At 41.1% G+C, this 23,772-nt stretch overlaps 1 long non-coding RNA gene across 1 annotated transcript in view; it reads left to right on the forward strand.

The window, feature by feature from the left end:
• Positions 1-22,973, forward strand: part of LOC127018004 (uncharacterized) — a 61,508-nt gene extending 38,535 nt beyond the window's left edge. Inside the window, exon 3 of the long non-coding RNA XR_007766676.1 lies at positions 22,700-22,973. This is a non-coding gene — a long non-coding RNA (uncharacterized LOC127018004). The remainder of the gene's footprint in view (positions 1-22,699) is intronic.
• The last annotated feature ends 799 nt before the right edge of the window (positions 22,974-23,772 follow it).

Genomic DNA, 23,772 nt, shown 5'->3' on the forward strand with positions numbered 1-23,772 from the left:
AATCATCCACAAATGAGACCAAAGGTCAGGGGAGTCTCAGAGAGATATCTGCTGTGACAATGTTCATGGCTAACTAGAGGAGAAAAGAGGGCAAGATGATTTAGAACAAAAAGAAAACTCCCCAGTGTCTGCTTCATTGTTTGTTTAAGTGCCAGCAGCCACGCATCATTTGACTGCAACCATTTTGTAAAGGGAAAAGACATAAAAAATCGTGTCCTTCCTAACAGTGTATCTACGCTCTTTGTATCTGGCAGCCTGCCCTAGTAATGCTTCCAAGGCAGAACTTTAATGGGAAGCTGAAAACTATACAGAATTGGGTTTACGTACATTTCTAACATTTAACATTCAATAAAATATATCGGAGGGCATATGCTGCTATAATTTTTTTTAATGCTGTGGATCCCACTGAAAAGAAAATAATTTTTCCCTGGGTGACAAATTCTTTCCAAACCCTGTTTCACTGCAGCAGGCATTGCCGTAATGGGACTGAAACTGATTAAGATCTATAGTGGGTGACAGGTTTGAGAAGGAATAGTGTTTTCATTATTTAAAAATTAATAATGGAGGGCTTTTCTGCTTTAGATGCTAATATGTGTCAGCAGCAAGGTAAAAGATGTCTTGGAAAGTGCTTTTTCCGTAGATGAAATGTATTGTAAGAAAACATGTTTTCCCGTGTTGCAAGAGTAAGTGAAAGACAGGCACTGTAATACCGTTTACATTTATATATCACCTTTCATTCCGAAAGAGGAACAGCTGATTACAGATTACCCTGGATAGGGGAATCACTTCACCCACCACAGAAATGCAGTCACCCCCAAGAGAGGGATGTAGCAGGTGTTTAACAGCGTATAGCACAATAGTGCGAACAGAAACATCGCCGCCGGATGAAACATACTAGAAAATTATATGCAGGCAAGGATGTTGTGTGTCAGGCTAAAACTAAGCCTGGAGTTTGAATTAAAGAAAAATTGGATCCAGATTGTGCTCACCTTTTTCAGCCTATGACTGAACATGGTCATGGTTAAATGCAGAACTTGGATCATTGATTTTTTTTTTTTTTTTAATTTTTTCTTTTCCCCTCACGTGCACTTCTTTCTGTGCACCGCATAGTGTTTCCCCTCAGAAAGGAGAAGCAGCCAGGCTCTAAAGATGAGAGCACAACTGAACCAGATCCTAAAAGTGGAGCAGTGGAGTTCAAGAACTGATCAGGGACTATATCACTGGAAAGGTGATCCACCTGCTACTCTAATATGTATTGCCTTTCACTTCTTTTCTTCCCTCTTTGACTTCCCATTATATCTCCTTCTTAAATGGGTTCTTACCCCATTTCATGCAGAGATGGCAGAGATTCTTTTTCTAGCGTTGAGTCACCTAAATGGGATGTCTGGGTATCCTCCTCAGGTAGGATACTCAAAGCCAGGTGAGCCATCATGAAAAAGATCTGGTCCCTGGTCAACAGAAGCATCACAACAGATGTTTTGAGCATTCGTTGTGCTGGGTTGCTTAGGTCGAAATTTTGCAGGCCGTGTTTTCTGTTGCTCAGGCCATCAATATGTAGTTTTGCTGCTTCTTCAGTAGGGATAAGGCACAAGATATTTGGAGCAGGACATAGATTTCAGCTGGAAATAACAGATGTTTCTTACAATAAAAGGCATCTGAGATGTTTTAGAATTATTTATGTAGATGATACCACTTGGTGTATGCCAAGCAATCACATAAAAATTCTGCAATTGTAAAATGCCTGGCTAATTGCAAAGACAATTTTATGCTCGCCAGCCTCTGGCTGCCTGGGACTAGCGAGGGCTGGTCTGTCAGGTCAGAGCTGCAGGTGAGCAGCAGGTTTTGGCTATACCCTTCTTTGTTCCCAGCACTGAGGACTGCAGGAACCTGACACAGTAACTTGCTGCTCCTGCTTTTTATCCATAGAGGAGATATTACTATTCTTCCGCACACTGGAACACTAAAAAACAGATGAACAAGCTACATCTCTGAGAAGGTCTGTTCTGAAAAGGACTGAACTGTAATGGCAATGATGTGCTAAACTTGACATCTTTTTCTTTTTCTGTAATCAATGTCCATATCTCCTAAGTTAGTTGCCAGTTCCAGTAATGACAAACTAATTTGCACTGATGTCCAAACTTTGGGGATCTTCAAGCGCGCACACACCAAAATTCTTAGCAAAAACCCACGTTGTAAATGACTTTTAAAAAGTCACATAGGGAATCAATGGTACAATCAGGAACAGATAGAAACCCTGGCTCATTTGTTACTTTCCTGGTGTGCTCTTAGCTGATGGATACCTGCAACCTCAATAACCCATTCCTTATCCTAACTGTTGTGTGCTTCCTTCAGGGAGCTGTATATTTAGTCTCTCTTAACTCCACTTTAGTACACATAAAATGTAATCAAATTCAAGCTAATATCTATCAGGAAAGAATGACCTGAAAATTACAGCTAGGTACTCAATTTACAGTAATTTGTGATGTTACCGCTGTGCTTACTATGTTCCAATATGTGGCCCTTGCTCCAAGAAATTGAAAGCTTTGTTTGTTATTTTCCATTTTAGCTCTAGTAGGAATAAATACATCACCTGGAGGTAAGGAGTTTTCAAGTAGTTCAAGAATATTTATTTTTTTTAAATCTGGCTCTGGAAAGATAGAATGCATGCAGCAAATAGGTAGAAGAAGTGTTAAAGCTTCCTCCCCAAGTTCTTACCTTTCTTTAATTGCAGTTGGATGCTTCCTTGCTTTGGCGTAACTATGACAAATGATCCATAAAATGTCTGTTCGTTCACCTTATTCACATCACTACCTGCACTGAAAATTACATCTGGGGAGGAAGAGAGCAGGAGGGAAAGGAGTCACAGCTCTCTTCAGCAGTAGACACAGCATTGGTCGTGGTGTGGCTGTCACCATCACAAGTGACTGATCTGGAGCTAATAAAAGGACAAAATTCCTTCCCTCCCCCTTCCCAGGAATTCCAGGCCCAATCATAATGATAAAATATCCACTCTAAACAGGAAAGCTTTTAGTTTTTTCATGACAAACTGTGCCAAAATGTGGTTGGCGTCTTCCCCAGTGGTAATGTCTGGGAGATATTTCTGTGCTTTCAGTGATGAACTGATGTAATGCAACTCATGCCGTGCAGTAGCTCCGACCTGTATTGGCGGTGGTAGGTAAACTGCTTTCATTTTGGGCAGGTTACCTGGTATTTTCAGTTCAGTTTTTGGTCAGGAGTTTCCGTGGCTATTATAAAAATGTCCTTACTTTTAATTCCTCCCATATAGAACTACAGAAATTCTGTCATGGTGCATTTCTCATCTGTTCGCATTAGTGGGTTTTGTTTTGTTTTCTCAACAGCAGTGCTGGTGCATCTCACAGACTAAAGTGAATTTTTACCCCACCAACACCAACAAGGCAATTTTGGATTTAATTCAAACTCTGAAATCTGAGTTTGTAGAAACAACAGAAATGGGGGTAGTAGTTTGAGTGCTTGCTTGATTCTCTCCAGGTCCAATAACCTTAAAACAAACCACATGACAAGGAGGTAAATTACTGAATCTATGCTAGTGTGAAACCATCATGTGTTATTACAAGTTATTATTACTGATATGATTTCAGTTCTTCAAAAATACACTCTCCAATTTATTCTGCTCTTCCTCATTAACGCAATGATGAATCCTTTTCCATTTTTACCAAATCAAAGTTCCATTTGGCCAAAATTCCCATTGATGAATAGACGACCAAGTTCAGAAAAGAATGGAGATCAGGAAAGTGACAATTAAAGCACAGGATACATCTTAATATTGATGGCAATTGTTTTGCTATTATTAATTATCATTATTCCTGTGACATTAGGTCATTATAAACTTGCCTGTGTCCTTGCAGTATTAAGAGGGATTCATGATTTATATGGGGGGTGTTTGGCAACTATAACAGCAGATGAATCCACTTATAGTTACTTGTTTTATTAAATGAAGTGCTCAAGCTAATGTGAGGAGAGGTTATTTTTTACTGGGAAGAAGCATCAAGCAATAACAGTTGATTTATCACTCTCATTGTGAGAGTGATAAGCCAACTGTTTATCCTTTACAACTACTATTTTACTGTAACTTACACCTTTTTTTCTATGCTATACTTTTAAAGATGTAGGTAAGTGTTAGCTAGGATTATTCAAATGGACTGTTTGATAGAAGCTTTCATTGCAGGTTGTAAAGCCATCTGGTCAAAATGGCCAGAAGACTTATAGAACAGTCTCATTGAAGGTCGGACATACCCATCTGGCATGTGAGAGACTCCTCACCGAGTGATGAGTGGTAACACCAGTAGAAGGTTTTGTTTAGGGCTGTCTTACAATGTTAGGAGTTTTAAAAGTAGGCTATTGACAAACCTCTTTGTAAGAAAGAAAGTATAAGCTCTTACGAGATTATTTTTTTTAAGTGAGGAAGATCTGTATGCTTTTCAAAGTTCTTTACTGGTGAGGTGGCAGTTCTTTTTTCCTAAACCTCTAAGAAAACACTGATGGTTTTCTGGAAATCTTTGCTACTTCTTAATATTTAACACATTTCAGTAGTTGCCTCAGTGCCTGTGCACAAGAGATGCCAATGAGGGCCAAAGACCCAGAATTCTTGCCAGCTGAGAGTTATCAACAGCAAGATGCCCATGCTGCAGAGGAATAAAAAAAAAAAAAAGCAAAGGTTTTATTAGGTGAGAAGTTCTTTTCCTTTTCCCAGATTAGCAATCAGTCTGCCTGAAGACATTTCTGTAAGATACAGCAGTCAGACCAAGCGTCCGGTGTGACATCTTGGAATTTCACTCTGCTGTAAGGCAGCTCGTGAGGAGAGAGAAAATCCTTTGTGAGCTCTCTAAGCAACTGGAGCTCTGAAGCAATGTATGAAATCATGTTAATGGTCGTAATTGCTTAGTAAATGCTATAGGTACACTGAAGAGCACGCAAATAGTCTCATTCTCCACAATAAGCAGAGTGCTTGAGGTGTACCTGAAAACCCAGTAATTCTCTGATGATAACTTCCAGAACACAGACATTGCCGGTGCCTAGGGTCCTTCTTTAATTGAGTTGAATTTCACTGCTAGTTGAAAGATTTGACTTCTCCCACTGGGCCAGGGGTGATAGAGAGGCGGCCTCATTTTTGCTCTGTGGCAAAATCTTTTCTCTTTTATTACTTCTGCTGTCATGAGATGTGATTCTGATTGTGCTGCTCTAATGAATATAGAGCCTCTTCAGACACAGAGCAAATGTTTTTCATATGAAGTTCCCCCCTCTCCTTTTCTTACTCATTGGTCCTGTTTGTGCCTCATCCCTCTGGATTCTGGGACAGAGCAGGAGAGGTCTGTGGGCTGGGTTTTTCTGTGTGTGTGACTGGGAGCTGAATTTCACCTCTCCTACAAATACATCAGTGAGATTATTCACAATCCCATCTGCCTGCTTCAATTCCTTTTAACCTCTTGGGAATGCTTCTGTGGTGTTTTACCTATTCTCAATAATTCTTATGGCTCTAGAGACAAAAGCTCTTATGTTGTGCAGTATGTTTTCTCTTGATCGTTTACATATAAAGTCTCTTGATTTTTCTTTATCTTCCCTTCCTTCCACATAGCTGTTGCTATGTACTTAGGTACTTAGGTACCTTACAGGTACTTAGGTACAGTGTAAAATCTTTTCTTTTCACATGAATTTAGTGCTACTGAAAGATACTGGACTGGCAATATACAGAGCAGTAACCTCTATTCACAGAATGAGACCATGAACCTGGCATAGTTGCAAACTGAATTGCTGTGAAGTAGCTTGAGGTAATTGGGGTGGCTAAACCACTGATTGCCAGGAATTGGTCTCGAGACATATTCAATCTTTTGGTCACTCTTAGCCAATGGCAAAACAGTTGTTGCTTTTGATTTTGGTTTTGTTTTGTGTTGTTTTAATGAAAAAATGTTAATGTTGGAACATGGAAGCTACTTTGATAGCATGCTAATCCAGTCATTGCCTAACAGGCCCCAACTCTGTGATAAGAAATGGGGAAAGGTTATTGTCTCCTAACACTGAACAAGGAATCTTGCTGCAAAATGTATTTCTCTGTAGTTCACCTGCCATTGGTGGCAGACTTGAATAAAAATGCTCCATCTTCTCCATTTGGATTGTCAATGGTTAGTTTTTCTTTTCTGGTATTTTTCATTGCACCCAGTGTATGCTGGAAGCCAACATATAAGATCCTGAAATGTTCTATGATGCCACGAAGCAGGGAGAACTACCACTGATTTGCAGAGTATGTGCTTGCTTCTTTCCTGTACCACGTACAAATCATCTTAATGCTTGCATTGCACTTACCAGAGGTCAGCCCCAAGTTGAAGAAGCTTTAGCAAGCTCACACCCAGCAAGGAGGAGGTAAAAATGGTAGGAATAGCAAGCACATGGCATGAGTGCAATCTGCTATCACACTCAGAACTGTCTTTTTGTCTTTGGTTTCCTGCAGGTGGAAGTTGTTGTCAGCAAACATGAAAGATCACTAAACTTGAGTGTAGCAAATTGTGGGGTTTTCAATTTGTGAGGAAGAGGATGAGAGAAGGATCACAGTTTTCTCTTTTCAACTGCGTGGACAGTACCGCAGTGCTAAAGCTGTGGATCGGCTCTAGGGCAATAGGAGAGAACTCACCATGGGCAGGATCCATCAGTAAACTTTGGCCTAGCATCACTGCACATTTGTAACCTGTAATCAAATACTCAGCAGGGTATTAGATATGTTAGCTTTCATGATGCAGTACCTTTCTTAGGCAATATACCGTTTCTCAGTCGTGTGACACTGTCTCCAAGGCAGCTAAAACTGGAGATTTACACAGTGATTCTGTAGAGGGGTGTCCTGGTTTCGGCTGGGACAGAGTTAACTTTCTTTTTAGTAGCTGGTACAGTGCTGTGTTTTGGATTTAGTGTGAGAATGATGTTGATAACACGCTGAGGTTTTAGTTGTTGCTAAGTAGCACTTATCTTAAGCCAAGGACTTTTCAGTTTCCCATGCTCTGCCAGCAAGCAGGTGTGCAAGAAGCTGGGAGGGAGCATGGCCGGGGCAGCTGACCTGAACTAGCCAAAGGGATATTCCATACCATGGAACGTCATGCCCAGTATGTAAACAGGGGGGAGTTGGCCGGGAGGCGTGGATCGCGGCTCGGGAACTAACTGGGCATCGGTCAGTGGGTGGTGAGCAATTGCATTGTGCATCACTGTTTTTTTTCCTTCCCCCCCCTTCCTTTTTTTGTTGTATTCCTTTTCATTACTATTATTATTATATTTCATTATTACTATTGTTAGTATTATATTTTACTTTAGTTATTAAACTGTTCTTATCTCAACCCACGAGTTTTACTTTTTTTTCTTTCCTTTCCTCCTCCTCACCCCACTGGGAGGGGGAGGGGGAAATGGCTGCGTGGTGCTTAGTTGCTGACTGGGGTTAAACCACAACAAGGGGAGTAAATCAAAAAGGGAGAAGAAAACCCCAAGATTTCTCTGGCACTTGATGAAATGCATGTTAAGACTAAAACTAAAGACTAAAACTTAAACTAAGACTAAAACTTAAAAATATCTCACTGCCCCGACTTGGTTCACAGGCACTGGCAAAATGTAACCTCTTTCTCCGTTCCTCTTAGCTTAGGTTTTGCTGACAGTTCTCTCATTTCTGGTTGACCAAAATGTTTCTCTTGCTTGTTTTGTATCACAGAAGCACTGCTTTCATGTAGGCAGTAAAATAATTAGCAATGTTTGCATCTCACAACATGAAATTTGTCCTTGCAACAACACTTTTACAGTTAAATTTCACTTTGGTTAACTCTGCAAATATATTAGTGCTCCAAAATCTGATATCCATCTTATCAATATCTTATAGAGAGCCCTGAGGGATCCTGGTGGAGTTCAAGATGGAATTGGCCTCATTCTTTTACCTGAGCAATTAATAATTCATTTGGTGGTACTTACTGTGTGTTCCCTCTGCCCTCAAGATAGGAGTCAACATTTCTTTAAGTCAGAAAAATGTGCTGGCTTCAGCCTGACTTTCAAAATACATGCTGCAATGGTAATGGAGCCCTGTTACTTAGGTTCTGGCTCCAGCGGCGCACAGGATTTTATTCTCATTGAGCGGGATAGGAGATGAGCAATGCCCCGGCAAGTCAGTTCTAGAGCAAAAGGTGAGCTGGCTGCCCCGGCGGGTGAGGTGTGGACACGTGCAGGGCATTTGCAGCACACTGCAAAACTGCGGAACCACAACCTCCTCCTGAACTCAAAGTTAGTTGATTTTGGCAGAGAATATTGCTAATCTGCTGCCTTGGATTTTAATTTTTTTGCAGCAAATCTCTGATCTGTTTTCCAAGGGAAAAATAAAGGCAATTAAATAAGTTTGGTGAGGGTCCAGTCTATCTTTCCAACCCATATGAGAGATCATAATTTTTTTGTTGTTTACTTTTTTCAAAGAAAAATATTTCAAAATAATGCCTCTGATTTACAGTGCGAAGCTGAAGATTAGACATATAAGAAGCATCATACCCAGTACCCAAGTTCCTGCCTGTTAAGATGAATGTGTCAGTTCATCCCCCAGAGAGGTGTAGGAGCCCTTGGGAAGCACGGAGATAGCAGCAAGTTCCTCACTGCCACCACAAGGGGCCAAGCTTGGGACACCAGAGAGTGTGGTGGCTGGGAGAGCCCTTAGGGACTCCAGGCAACCAGCATTGACTTAGATTTTATGCCATATGTTTTGTGACATACAGCTTTGCACAGATAAGCCCAAAGGTCGGTGAGGTGCAAAAGCTGACTGTAAGCATTCAGCTGTAGCTCAGGACATGCCTGCTTTGGGATCTTCTAGGATGCAAATATGCTGTACATTCATGATGCTGTTGGGCACAGCAGCAGTAATGCTCAGTGATACACACTCCCAATTTTGATGATGCCTCCCTTCTGAAAACATGGGTCTCAAACTATTTGCCAAAGCATCCAGCTTGGTGAAAGTCTGCCAGCCAGGAAGGAGGGGGAGAAGGACTGCAATCCCAAGGCCATCAGCAGTTAAGGTCCAGAGAGAGGAGTTTAAAACCCAAGGTGAAAAAACATTGCAATGCGGTATTACGTGACTAATAAAGGAGACAAACATCATCAAACACCCACAGTACATTTATAGGCTTTATTTTAAGTTTTGTAAAGTGGATTAGAGACATTTGTATTCATTAAGGAGATAAAAACCCTTTCACTGGAACTCAAGTGTTTTATTTAAAAAGTTTGCGTTTTATAGGTGGTGAAAGAACCATAAACAGAGCAATGAAATGGTCAGAGAAAAAAAATGTCAGTTGTGTAAACTGCTTTAAAAAGAGCAAGAGCATTTCTTTTTCTTAAATCCCTATTTAATGGATTAATGTATTATTAAAAAAGATAGATGATATACATGGATAGGAAAAAGCCCTGGGACTAGGAGTTCTCTCTTGTCTTTCTCTCCTACTTAGAATAATTTGTCTCCCAGTAGCATTTAGAGGCACTGACTGAGATTGAGGCCTCTGTGAGCACTGTAAAGAGGCAGTCCCAGCATGGAGAAGCATCACTTCGAGTGGAGAAGTGTAAGTGAGAGTGGGAAAAAGGGAAATAGTGCCTCCTATTTAAAAATGGGCATAATGGTTACAGGCATGACTAATGTGAAGTTGCAGAGCTTGAAGCAACCTCTTTTGTTTTGATGGCTAGTATGGGCAGGGCTACTAGGAATAACCTTATTGTCTTATTATTTACTCCCTTTCCAGGTCATGTTTTCTCTCTCCTCTCCAGTTTCCTTCCCTGTATCCCTCTCTTGCTCTGCAGTTTTTCTTTCCCTGGTTCTCCTTCCCTCCTCAGTTTCCTGTCTGTAGCACTCAACTCCCTGCACTTTCCCTTCAGAAGTTGTCAGCCTTTTTCTATTCCACTATCTCCTCATCATCCACCCACTCCTGTGGCAACTTTTTAGTATTATTTGGCAGTTTTGAAAAAGGGCTTATGAAATAAATGACATTTATAACCTGAGCATGTGAGTAATTTGCTAAAGAAGAACTTAATTACCTGACAAAAATAAGCTAATCAGGAAGATTCAGTAGAGATTAATTGTGTTGGGAAACCTGGGAAATTTTTTCCATTTTCTGCAGCTGGCTGGACCTTCCAAATGAGCTAGTAGGTGCCTTTCCAGCAGGCACGGGAAATTGTAGTTTAAAATAGATTGGTGTTAGAAACGGAGTACTTTTTTCTCTTTTTTTAGAATGAGGGCAAAAGAGGTATGTGACTACAGCCAAATTACTGCTTTGAGAAGCATTTGTTGTAAAAGTTGCAGAACTTGCTGTAACGCTTGTTGCAGCAGGGTTAGACCATGCACTGTTTTTTAACTGCACCCATGGGTTATGTCATACCAAGATATCCTTCTCTGTGAATCAAGTCTCTGAGCAACTACCTTGCTTAGAAGCTACTTTTGGGGAGCAGAGCTCAGGTAAGATGCAGATCTGAAATGATATTATGGGGCTTTACTTGACCCATGAGCCTTGCAAGTGTAGATCTGACAAGCCTAACAAAAGGTACCTACAAGGTAGCTCTGTAATTACTTCCCACCAGCCCTTCTTGGTATAGGATTGCATTATCAGTGTTGAAACTGTTTCCTTTCACATGTGTGTTAAAAAATAGATGGAAGCCAGGATATTTTGCAGGTGCCCTTGAAAAGCAATTTTTAAATTTTTAACAGGATAATATTATTAATCATGGAGAAAGTGAGGATGAGCGTCAGATTTCTAGAGTATTTTCCTGCTCTATAGCACAGGCTCTCTCTGAACAAATCACTGAATCTCTTGGTCCCTGAATTAACCATCCTTCAAAATGGGAATGAAGTATTCCCTTTTCCATTTTGTGTGCCTTGTGTACTTAAGTTGTGAACTTGTTGAAAAACAGTCTGGCTTTTGTCACTCCCTCATCTTGTACCTCACTTCTGTAGTGAAGAGGGAAAACTGTATTAGAATAAGGAAAATCATACCCTCTGAATGTTATTCTTTCTTTGCTTCACTTTTAATTTTCATGTTAAAATGGTCTCCAGCCTTCCTCCTGATGGCTGCGCATTTAAAATAAAAGCACAGATTCTCACCGTTCTCTCCAGTAAGGAGGAAAGACTCTGGGACAAATCTACCCTGGAATTAAACCAGAGATATGCCTGTTGTTCATCCTGCTGCTTTTGCAAAGTAGGTTTCTTTTTGCCGTTTTTTGCAATTATTCCCAGGGATCTTCTATTGCGGGTCACAAACATATGCCAGCTCAACGGTCCTTCAGTTTATTTTTGTCTTCCTGCAAGGTAACCATTCATCCATGGAGTAATTTCTTTAAATGAGGCATTTTAATCCAAATTGCCAGTTAATACCTGCAGGGCCAGCTTCCCTCCTGATCAGCTCTGGAAATTAAGGGAAGCTTTGAATGCTGCTGTAAAGTTTTGCTTGCAGAAATTCTGAAGGACTTTTGAAACACAGAGCAAAATTGGTAGGGCAAGGTCTGAAGCTTCGGACAAAATGCAAAACTGTAGGGGGAAAAAAAGCAAAGTGTCAGATTAACTTTGTGTTTGGGTCTCTCAGGTTGTGTGGGTCTGGGTTCAGATTCTGAAGGATACTGTAAGTGAAAATGAGGCTGGGGTCTCACTGCACTGTACTTGTTCATTAACGTAGAATGGCCAGTGTTACGCTCTTTTGTGCCTTTTCCTCTTAAACTAACTGATTTTCTGATTGTTATCTATGGTACAGTAAAACTGAATGATCATCCCACTTCTTCTATATAGGCACTTCTTATATAAAGGCAGCTACTGTAGTTTCCAGTTAAACTTGAAGGGAATAGGGCAAGGATCTGCCAAATTATGCCTACGCAAGTGTATTTCCTTTGAAAACCTAAGCCAGACATTCAGACCACCACCTGAACAGCCTTCCATGTCAAAGTACAGGTGGAATTTGAGGGGAAACTTCCCTCTGTGTATTTATGTGGCTTTGACTTATTTGTAAATACTAATGGATCCCAAGTGCACAAAAAAATCTCTTCAGTGTATTACAAAGAAAAATCATACAAGTCTTATTACATCTTCCACTGGAGCTGCAACTGAATCAATAGGATCCTCTTTGAAAATTAGAAAGGTATCCATTAGAGCCCAGTGTGATGATTCTTCTAAATGGTGGTGGTTGTCCCTATGCAATTTTGAAGGAGAAGGAAAGCACATGGACACGAGCCAAGTTCAAATAAACAAACTAGCTAAATCCATGTCCTGTTGCTCTGTTGGATCTCATGGCTTCTGTAACCTGTGAGGAGGAGAGAAAGCTCCTGAACTTTATTGGAAGTATTTTTAAGGTTTTAAGCTTGCAGTCCTACCAAAAAAATGTGCGTCTCCATTCCCCCTGCTATTTGCCACTCTGTGCAGCCTCTTCCGTCTGCCGGCAGATGCAGTTTAGCGGTCAGCTAGATTAAGGAATTAATACTGAGTAGAATTAAACAAGAAAAACAGCACCTGTAATTAAAAAGGCTGTAAGTTACCAACCAGAGCTGTACAATTAAAAATGACAGTAATTGCCATTGTTCCCTAGTCACTCATTCATCGTTTGTTCCTTTTAGCTTTATCAGAAAAATTTATTTAGAAAAATATAACTATGTGTTGATAACCACTGCATAGTCTAAGGACTTTGCACACCATTAGATAGGGGGGGGTTAAAGCTGTTTATATTTTCATATAAATAAGCACAAACCATGTCACGATGCCATTCCATTTATTGGACTCAACCTTTAAGCAATCTGTCCATAATTGCACTGGAAAATGTTCAGAGCAATTTGCCAGGCACCTATCTGGGACAGTAAGTATCCTGAATAAAATATGATTGTTGTGCTCTGAGCACCAATAATAAGCAGAGCATTGAGTGTTCTTGCTTTTAAAGCAAAATATAATTGTTTCTGGAATATGTGCATTTGAAAAAAACCTCTGGGTGCTTTAACTGATTATAATTTATTATTATGTTTTGAATTTGGAATAATGCAATTACATAATGCAACTATGAGGAAGGGATGGATTAAAGGGAGATTGTAATTACACTCAAAATTGAAAAAAAATCTCATCATATGTTTTCTGTCATCCCAATTAATTTAGCTGTGGTTGTACAAATTCTGCCTTCTAAAAAGGCATTTTAGCTCAGGATGGTTAAGAGATGATTGCAGTTTTGCTTAGAGTTTTGCACAGTACAGAAGTGCTGCTAAACCCATCCAGATTTTCACAGAGATTTCAGCAGATTCTGACTTTGATTCACTTTTTTCCCCCTCTACAAATATAAATTTAGTTACAGTACCTGTGCAGATGACTGAGACTGACCACTGTGATACGTATGATTCATTCAGTCCAAATTAAAAATCTACCATCCCTTGTGGGTGTCTTATTCATCAGCTCTAGCCGATGATGGCTAACAGAGAGCTCTTAATCTTCTCCTTTTAAGCCTTCCTTACTACCCTATTTTACTGTGAAAAATATCAGTGTCCTGCCTTTTATTTAAACCTTAATTAGACATAATTTTATATTGGATATTTCTAGAACCTGCAGGTATTTATTTTCCAAGATCTTTAAGATATGGCCCACTGTGTGCATCCTAACAACCGAAATGCTTTCTTCTAAGTTCTGTCACTCTCTTTGTATCTTTGATTGCTGCAACGCTATTTTCTTTGTTCTCAACAAATATAATCATTCTCCAAACTGCTGCTGCAAAGGTTTTTTGTCCAATCCATCAATTGACTACGTTATATTCCTCTTTGCATCCTGGTTCCATCTTCCCTACCCTGTAATCCATACATGGCTTTCAGAGATCCTCTCTGCACCCATCCAGTGCTTAGAGTCCAGTTCCTGCTTCAGACTAATCACAGGTAACTCAGTCCACAAACTAGATTTCCAAACAAGTATATTCATACCTCCTGCCATCAACAGGCTTTGCGAGGAATCCCTCATAAGCTTCTGCTGATTTACCTCATTATTTGCCTTCAGGTACCTCTTTCAGCCCAGTGACTCTCTGTACATTGGAAATGGCAAGATCCATTTTCACCTCGGGGCAAGCTGCACATTTACCTCCAGAGGAGGCATGTGCACAGGCAGTTCCCATGGTTCAGTTAATGTGCTGGAAATCTCCCCTCCAGCTTTTCTCACAGTAACTTGTTCATACAGCCACACCATCAAGCTTCACCTGTCAGCCTCACGTTTGCTTTGAGCTAGGCTCATTTCTCTGGTTCTCCCTCAGTTCACATGCTGCAGTGGAATATTTAAACTGAAAGGAGCTTTCTAAGCAGTTAATTATTTCGCCATGATGTTTCTTTTCATTTTTTATCATAAAACTTTTTCCTCCAAATAAAACCTTAAAGGGAAAGGGTACAAAGTAAAACCAAATGCTTTCAATTGCTGAAGCAAGGAGTCTGCAGTGAAGCTTCTGCTTAACAAAATGGAAAATAAGAAAGCATGTTTTATTCTATCATATATTAAAATTAAGGGAATGAGGGCCTCATTTGCTTAAAGATTGTCTATTAGTATTCACCTGGTGGCAAGCAGCCTTAATCTCACACCATTAATGAAAACAGAAGCTCATTAAATAGTAATTCTTTTTAATAGTGACAGGAGCCTGGGTTTGAGCAGCACTGCTCTAAGTTCCCATGTAAATTGTTCACAATGATCCCCAATAACAGAATTTCTTGTACCTCTCCCCACTCCTAAGAGCTTTCATTCCATATGTAATCACTTACAAATGCCAGACAGGGAAAGAGCCTTGCAGACAAGGGAAAGAGGTTTCACCATCAGATTTCTGATGTTAGAAAACAGGAAAGCAGCTGTTGGATACAGAACAGGTGAAGTAAGTAATTCTTGAACAGGGGAGAAGTGTTCGGAGAGACACAAGAGCTTTGGGAGCCAGTGAGTGTTCTTAGCTTTTGGCCAGTATTGCAGTGGTCTTGAAGCAACATGAGGCTTCTTGAATTTCTCTGCTTTGGCAGCTGCTCCTTGGCCTCTCATTAGCAGACGTACCAAGCCAACATCCTGTTGATTATCTTCCTCTGGCCATTGCTATGCCCTCCCTTCCTCCAGATGATTTAGTCCTTAACTCCACCTTGTTGCTGTTTAGGCTGGTTGTCAGCACTACCCAACTATTCACATGTTAAAGACCTAAAGTAATGGACAGGGTGCTCTTATGCTCATTTAAAACCACAGCTAAAGTTCCCATTCTGTTTCAAATGTTATAAAATGTTCTTTGCTCTCATTATAGTCCTCATCTGTTCCACTGCTTTGCATGGCACAAATCACTACCTTAATTTCATGCAGCTGAGTTGCTTGTGGCTCTTCTGATGAACAGCTTCAAGCCATGTGGCCCTATTCCTTATTTAACATTATTCTGTTCTCTCCTGCACCATGTCCCCTGTTATGGATGCTGTTGGGCCAGGCATTGTTTGTTTTGCGTATGCATGTGGGAAGATTGCTTAGTGCTACTCCTTAGACACGGTTAATTCAATTACTGCCAGATTTTCTAGGCCTCTTGACATTGCTATATAAAGTTCTTTAGTAATAATGTTATCAATTTGTCCTGGTTTTGGCTCGGGTAGAGTTAATTTTGTTCCTAGTAGCTGGTACAGTGCTGTAGTTTGGATTTAGTGTGAGAATGATGTTGATAACACACTGATGTTTTAGTTGTTGCTAAGTAGCGCTTATCCTAAGGTAAGGACTTTTCAGTTTCCCATGCTCTGCCAGCAAGCAGGTGTGCAAGAAGCTGGGAGGGAGCATGGCCGGGGCAGCTGACCCCAACTAGCCAAAGGGGTATTCCATACCATGGAACGTCATGCCCAGTATGTAAACAGGGGGGAGTTGGCCAGGAGGAATGGATTGCTGCTCTGGCATCGGTCAGTGGGTGGTGAGCAATTGCATTGTGCATCACTGTTTTTTTCCTTGGGTTTTGTTTCTTTTTTTTTCTTTTTGTTTGTTATATTCCTTTTCCCTACAATTTTTACTATATTTTTTTATTATTATTATTGTTAGTATTATATTTTATTTTACTTTAGTTATTAAACTGCTCTCATCTCAACCCACGAGTTTTACCTTTTTTTGATTCTCCTCCCCATCCCATTGGCAGGAGGGGAGTGAGTGAGCAGCTGTGTGGTGCTTAGTTGCTGGCTGAGGTTAAACCACAACACAATTATTTAAATTTTAATTAGTGCTTGCATTAATTACATGATCCTTTACTGCAGGGGGAAGAGATCTCAGTTTCCACAGTTATATGACCATGGTTTGTCCTCAGAGGCCTAAGTTTTATTTAGCATCAAATGGCATCATTGCTAATACTCATCAAATAGCCATCATCCTATGGGTATGCTTCTGTGGGTACTTGCTGTCTGAGGACATAGCTTCTCTAAGAACTTAGTAAAGGTTTACATCACTTGACTGGCCTCCAGTGGATGGGAGCTGACACACTCCTAAACTCTGTCAAGATAGTTTTGTCCTCCCTGCTGCCAGTCCCAACACAGGTGCTATTGGGATCCCTAGCAGCAAATCTGGTGGATGTTTATGCTATAGTAAGCGTAACTGCTCTCTGATTCCTTACACACACCCCATCCTCTTGCCCAGACTGCTGGACGGGTTGGGCAGGGGAGGACCCTGGGAAGGTCCTGGGGGATTATGTGCTTACTTGCTTCGGAAGGATCCTCGGAAAGATCTTTCCATACAGGAAACCAGGATCTGAACTCACCATACTGAAAGCAGGAGCTGAATTCTGGTTTAGCCTGCCAGATGAGCCAGCTTTATAATAGAAAACCTGGCTGAGAAGGGTTTGTGAGAAGATCAGAAGAAGGTTAGCATGACATCCCAGTAATGACCCTCGTTAGCTCTTCTGTACTTCACTCTCTTTTGCAGATTGCAAATAGCTTTTTACAGTTAAGATTTGCATCAGTATTCATACTTCTGCTGTGTTATTAGCTACTGTAGTTGCTTTGGGTGACAAAATCTTCTTCTGTGTTTAGCACTCGCTGTTACAAGAGGTAGATTAGTACCTTGTCATGTACAGCAGAAAACACTGTGGCCAAATGCAATGTATACATTTTCACTAAGTGTGCTATTAATGTTCCTGTACCGTATAAAAACTGTGTTTGTTATAGCATGCATGCTGTGGGCATTTCTTTCTGTGACTGTATCAAGCCAGTGGTTTTTGTTTAGTGAGGTTTTTTTCTGGCAACGAGTGTTAGGGTTTTTTGGTCAAAATGGGATGCCATGAAGATTTTGATTTCTTCCTTTCTTTCTGCCACCAGGTTCTTTACTAACTCCAAGGGTTTTGATGCTCACTGTTTTTTCTTTTGTGTGCTGCTTTGCAGTTTGAAAATGGAGTCTGCCTGTAGATAAAGCAGCAGGGAGAATTAATGTTGCTTCGTATTTTCTCTGCATGGAACGCAGAGAGTAAAATGTTACCCATAGAGGGCTAAATCCTGCTGGAAGAAAGGATTTTGTCCCTTCAGTCCAGACGAGCAGAGCAATTCATTCTACCCTGGTTGCCCTCTTGCCTACAATGTACTATTTCACGCTAGCAATCACCTGTGTCAGTACTTAAGACTGAGCATAGCTTTTTGGCATAACTGAACTAAGGTGACAAAAATAATTTCAATTACAGCTACTCTGTTGGTTTGGGGAATAATATGAAGGGTGGATTTACAGGGACAACAGTAAAGGAGCTGTAACTCTTCCCTTCTATTCCTTGTCATTACTTACCTCCTACACACACTTCATCCAGGCCCAGCCACATGGCACAAGTAGCATTTGTGGGCAGCCTCTTGTCAGCATTACCAATGCATCCCTGCTGGGTGACTGATCCGTAGTGATTCACACAAACTCTCTGTATCCCGTCTCTGTGATGCTATGTGATGGCATGCCTCACCCATGGAGCTGTACATTTCCATTACCCAGGTATTAACACAATTTATAAGAAAATAAAAACTAATTCTCTTTTTATTTTGTGATGATAGTCATAGGCATCTTTCCTGGAAGCCACAACCAAATTGTTCTTTCTACAAAAACACGGGTAATTTTTATGGCGAATTAAAAAACAGTGAAACACAAAACCAAGCACAAACATAGATACAGGGAAAGATATGTCAGTGGTAGGACTGTCTTCTGAGACAGTGCTCCACAGAAAGGAATGAAATGCGTCCAGGATGTATATGGGGGGTTTTTTGTCTATATAGTAACAAAAAAACAAACAAAAATTGGGATTTTTCAGAGGATCTTTTTGCACATACTAACAGAATTTTGTACTTTAATTTCACTGGATAGATCTGCTACCCTGGTTTGGTCAGACCCAACCAAAACAGCAACAGCAAAAATTTGAAGGGGTCTGGCTGAAAAAAATTTGGTTTGGGCAAAATAGCTTTCACTGGAAATCTAAACTTTCCATGGAAGCACATGCTTTTCAGTAGAATAAAATAAAAAATTTAATCAAAGTCCCGCCTTTCCTCCAAAAATGGTTCCAACAGAAGATGTTCAGCAAATCGTGTTTCATCTGCCTGGAGCTAGTGATGATCATAATCACAAAGGGAATAAGAACATGAAGGAATAATCACAGCATCATAAAATTGCTTTTGGAGAGATTTTGTTTTCTCCTAAAAATCTGCATTTCCAGATTCTGCTTCTACTTGAGGTCAATGGCTGAATTCCTACTAGTTTGAATGGGAACCACAGCCTACTTGATTTGTGACAAAAATGTAACCATAATACAATTGTAGTTGTTACTCCCTTTCTTGTGAGCTAGCAATGGATGTTGTTGTGACCCATTACAAGTCCTTTCTTGGTATATAAGATTTAAGTAAAATGTCAAGCAATGACCTACCAGTTTGGGGGTGGTGACTCCACAGCACTCACATAGATTTAAACTGCACTAAATGCTTCAGAGGGGTTGTAGCATTCTCTGTCTTAGTCTGTCTGCAGTAAAGCATGTTGTTTTATAACTAATTGCATAGGTTTCATGTTTACATGCAGTAAAAACATGCATTTTACAAGCATGGCATTAGATCTTTCATGTCGTCATGATTTACATTATTTCTGCGGAAATGCGCGATACGCTGTGATCCACAGAGCACTGTACACATCCATTAAATATTGCACGAACATCAACACCATGGGGAGCATAAAATATTGAATCTGAGCAAATGGATAGCTCAGAGTAGGGGAATGCAGAGCTTTTCACCTGTAGGTCACCAGTTAAAAAAACAGCTCAGGTTAGTGCCAACACCATAGCAGACATAACTTTGCAGGTGTTCGTCGGCTGAAATGAATTATGTCCTCTGGCTTCCGTTGGACAAAGGGTTGTATCACACAGGCTACGGTTGTTTGTGGCACCCATAAGACAGATCATTACTTCCATAGAACAGCCAGGGTTTAAAAAGACTCGGAGACTGTGAACTTCCCAGGCATGTCTAGGACAGGTTCAGAGTTTTAAGGCTGGAGAATTGCACAGAAGTTTTTATTCTCTCTGCAGAAAGAAGCAGTTTTCCTTCTCCAGGAAGGCTGGGCTGGCACTTCTTACAGGGAGTATGAGACAGCGATGTGACTGCACAGCCCACCCCCAAACACTTTTCTCTGTTGGCCGCCTGATCTTTTCCCAGGACAGCACCCGTAGGGGCTTTCTGCTCAGTGCCTCCTACTGTGGAAGCCTTTCTGAACCAGTCTCACTCCTGGTTCTTCTTTGCTCGTCTCCCACCATTTTCCATGAGGTTTTGTAGCCGTTCCTGCCTGCAAGGGAGCAGTCACTGATGTGTTTCTTAAGCTCAGGAGATGTAAAAAAGATGTTTGTATGACCTTGACTGAGAGACCCAGGAAGAGACCGTTTCCATAATGACTGCTCTTTGTGGCTCCCAACTGGATGCATTGTTATTCGTTCCTCATTTGCCTGATCTGTGAGTTCCTTACTCATCTCTTCAGCACAAAATCGCAAGTTCTTCTCAGACTGATACCATCTTTACTGACTTCATCAGAGGATCTCTTTGATTCTTTGATATGAATATATCCTTATCTATATCTGCATCTGTCTTCAAGAACACATCTGGTTTATTGCAATTCTTCTGTGGATGCCATTTTGTAACAAACAAAGCTCTCTTTCCTCCAAATTTCAACTACAGTAACAAATATAGCTGTCATATCTTTATTGTGGCTTCATAAAGTCTGTCCTTTAGGCTGTAATGGAAAGGTTAGAGTACTGATGTCTAATAGAATAAACTGCTGTGACCTATGAAACCTATGAATTTTGGAAAGTGACAAAAATCTGTTCTAATTGATCTCCTACTTGATAAAGGAGAAGCTGAAGGCATGGCCAACACTAACAAGTAGAGTTGCTTCTCTGAAGGTCCTAGTGTAGCAGAAATGCGTAGGATTTAATGTCCCTAAGACACTAACAGAACTGGTTTCTAAAAATCCCTATGAAATCAGTGTTTCTCCTTGGGTGTAAATAAGTGTGAGGGATGTTGATCCATAGGCACGGGAGGGAGATTGGAAGAAAAATAGTATGAAATGTGGGTAGGAGGAAACTTCTGGCGCCCAACTCCTCCTGTCTCTTGGTGACTGACAGGCAAGAGCAATGTGCAATGTCTTATCCCCCTCAAAGACAGCTGTTGAAGCTCTTAGTTGTCACCAAGGTCTGGGCTAAGCGGGAACTGGGACCCTACATCTCTTAGCGCGGCAAAGCACTGCCTCTGCTACATGCTTTCAGAGGGAGCAGATCGTTTTGCACAGTGCCCCAAGGCTTGTAGAGGGGCAGAAAAGAAGATCCCACCTCTGTGAAAGCATCAAACCCACATCCCGCCCCGGCACCAGGATATCTTGCATTTGCTCTGTGCTGGTGTGTACATGGGTGCCTGTGTTAGTGCTACTTTCCACTAAGAGGTGAGACTAGCTGTAGCTAAGTAGAGCATTTATTTTGCTGCCCTAAAAAAGAAGCCCTGCTTTCCAGGAGCTTGTGGGCAAGCCCGGCACCCCTCTCATCTGCCTGCTCCCTGTGGTGTAAGCAGCCTGTTTGGGACACAGAGCTGCAGGGGAGTAGTTGCTGCAGCGGCTGCTTGCCCAGTGCTGGAGGGAGCATGCGTAGCACCTTAGGGCTAAACCTCTGCCTTCTCCTGCCCATCCCTTAGCATGGGAGCAGCAGCAAACTCCCCCTTTGCTCTTCAGACTGTAGGGAGGGGTTGGTGTTGTCACAGGTGTTGGTGAAAACACAGGTGAAGGTGAGGGCGGTTCAGGTGCCCTTACACAGCTGAATAAGAGCATTGCACTAATCACTCCTGCACTTTTTGTGTGAATCTTGCAAGCCTAGGGGAAGTAATTGCACGTTGAAAAGCCATGAAGGAAAGGAGAAGCACATCAGAGATAGGTGACGTGCGGATTTTGCCAGCCTAGCAAACTGGGGTTTGTAGGGAACTAAAAATCATCATCAAAACAGCTGGCTTATTTACTCTGCCATGCTCATAAGCAAGAGAGGCTATTCCAAGGGATGGCTGCAAAACTGCTTTTTTAGAAACGGCAAAACTGCTACACCTGTAGTTTGTGTCTATTTTATGGCTAAAAGTCACATTTGTTTAATGACTGGGGGGAGAGCTAGGCGAGATAATGGCAAAACCACATTTGATTTCTCTTTTTTAACTGAGCCTGGGCAGGCAAAAATGGACACCTCTGCTGTTGATTGTAGAGCAGATATGCAGTGGCACAGAGCACCTTTGGCATCTAGTACATCCGCTGCTTGCCTAAATTTACAAGCAAATGAAATTTGTAAGAGCACTACAAGGAATTCTGAGTGGATCCCATTCCTCTGCTGTAAGGTCATTATGCAGCACAAAATTAGGCGGCCTCAGCTAACAGCTGATGTCACCAGCACACATGAGCCCTAAACATAGTACAGGCTGGAGGAAATTCCCCCGTTATTTTCCAGATTGTCTGTGGGAATAAAACAACAACAACAAAAAGGTAATAAAATGTACAACTCGGAGAGCACAGTCTGACTTGCAAATATAGCTTGTCGCTGCAGTATAGAAGCCCCTACTGAATAGAAAGCTATATCTCTGTACTTTTGCTGCGTGCTGCTCTGTAAACCTGGCACAGCCGCCTGAGCCTGCCAGGCAGGCGGTGCAGTGCTGCAGTGCGCTGCCCGCAGCGCCGCGCTGAGGGGCTGCAGCCGTCCTGCGTTTGCAAACGCCTCCCTGCACAACAGATTAACGGGAGTTTATAGGTAGCATCTGGCTTTAAGTGGGGTGGGAAGAAAGTGTGGATACTTGCTCGGATGTCTTAAAATGTATTGTTGAAGAGAGCTGGCAAAAAAGAGAGTCTCTAGAGATATGAATAGAGGGAAAGATGTTACTCACTGGGGTTTAGAGAACAGAGAATGGCAGGAATTAATTCATCCCTCCTGCAACGAGCTCCCCTTAAGGTGTGAACTCTGACTACTTGGATTTCTCTGCAAGATTGGGAGTAGAAATGACAAGCTTTAGGCAGTAATTGAAATTGATTATCACATTCTTGGTTCTTCACACCAACATCTTGGTTTTGATATCAGCATTGCAGAGCTGCTGGGAGGCAGCAGATGCTCAGGCCCTTGCATCAGCTCTCGGTGGAAGAGGAATTAGGCCACATCCTAAGTGGGTGTTTTAATTGTCCTTGTTTTAATTACAGATACTCACTTGTGCTAAAATGAGGTGGTCAGAGAGCACCCTGGGAAGCCTGGCATTCTTCAAGGGGTTTCACCTGCAGCAAAACCTGACTCCTGGCAGAAACTCACGCTTGCAGGACTGAAACCACCGGTGGTGGGGCTTCAGCCTCTCCTCTGCCTTGTGTAACATGTTCGTCCTGAGAGGCCTCTGTGGAAAAGCCCTTCTTGGCATGGAGCCCACGCTATCAGCATCTGTCTTCCCAAAAGGTACAAAATTGCTTCAGTGCTATGGAAAATGTGAAAGCTACTATGTAGTAGTGCCATTTTTTCTCTTTTCTTGAAATAGATCGCTTTTAAAATGGAAAACAAGATGCAAACCCTACTTTTTAAAGAAATAAATTATTTTAAATATGTTAAGGAACTTTCTTCTGCCCTTCCTCCACTAGTGGAAACAATTCACTTAATTATATCTGAAAGCAGAGATAGTCCCTATTTGCCTCCTATGTCCTAAAAAATGTTTTAGCGTAAACTTTGCAATTTCTTTTGGTGGAAAAAGAATTGTCCAGCTCCTCCCTTCAGTCATGTTTTCTTTATTTACTAACTTGTACTCTGGGAGTGTTCAAGTTCACTTGAGGATACCTAAATCTGAGAAAATTCATTGTGTATCTGTCTGAATAATAGATGCTCTTTCAGAAAACATCAAGGAATGTTTTCAAACCTTTTCCACGTGAAAAATGTTTCAATATTTTTCATTGAAACAAAAAGCCAAACTTTATTCAGCCTGAAACATAGTATTTCTTTATATGGTGTGCTTTAATGGTGTTTATTTTATTTCAAATGAAATTGATAGAAATTTTGAAGAAGTTAGAATCAGAAAATCAGTAGGTTTCATTTTGAAAATATCTTTTCATGTGTTCACTACATTTGCTAATGGTGTTGAATGTATTTTTTTACCAATGAAATTTTCAGAGGAACTATTTTATTAAGCCTTATGTCTTAAAACTTTTTAAACTTTGTAGGTAATGTTTCTGAGTAGACAGAGCCATAGATCATGAACTCCTTTGGGCAGAGATTAATTTCCTTTTTGCATCTGGAT

The sequence above is a fragment of the Gymnogyps californianus genome, chromosome 6 (genome assembly GCF_018139145.2).
Source record: "Gymnogyps californianus isolate 813 chromosome 6, ASM1813914v2, whole genome shotgun sequence".
NCBI lineage: Eukaryota > Metazoa > Chordata > Aves > Accipitriformes > Cathartidae > Gymnogyps > Gymnogyps californianus.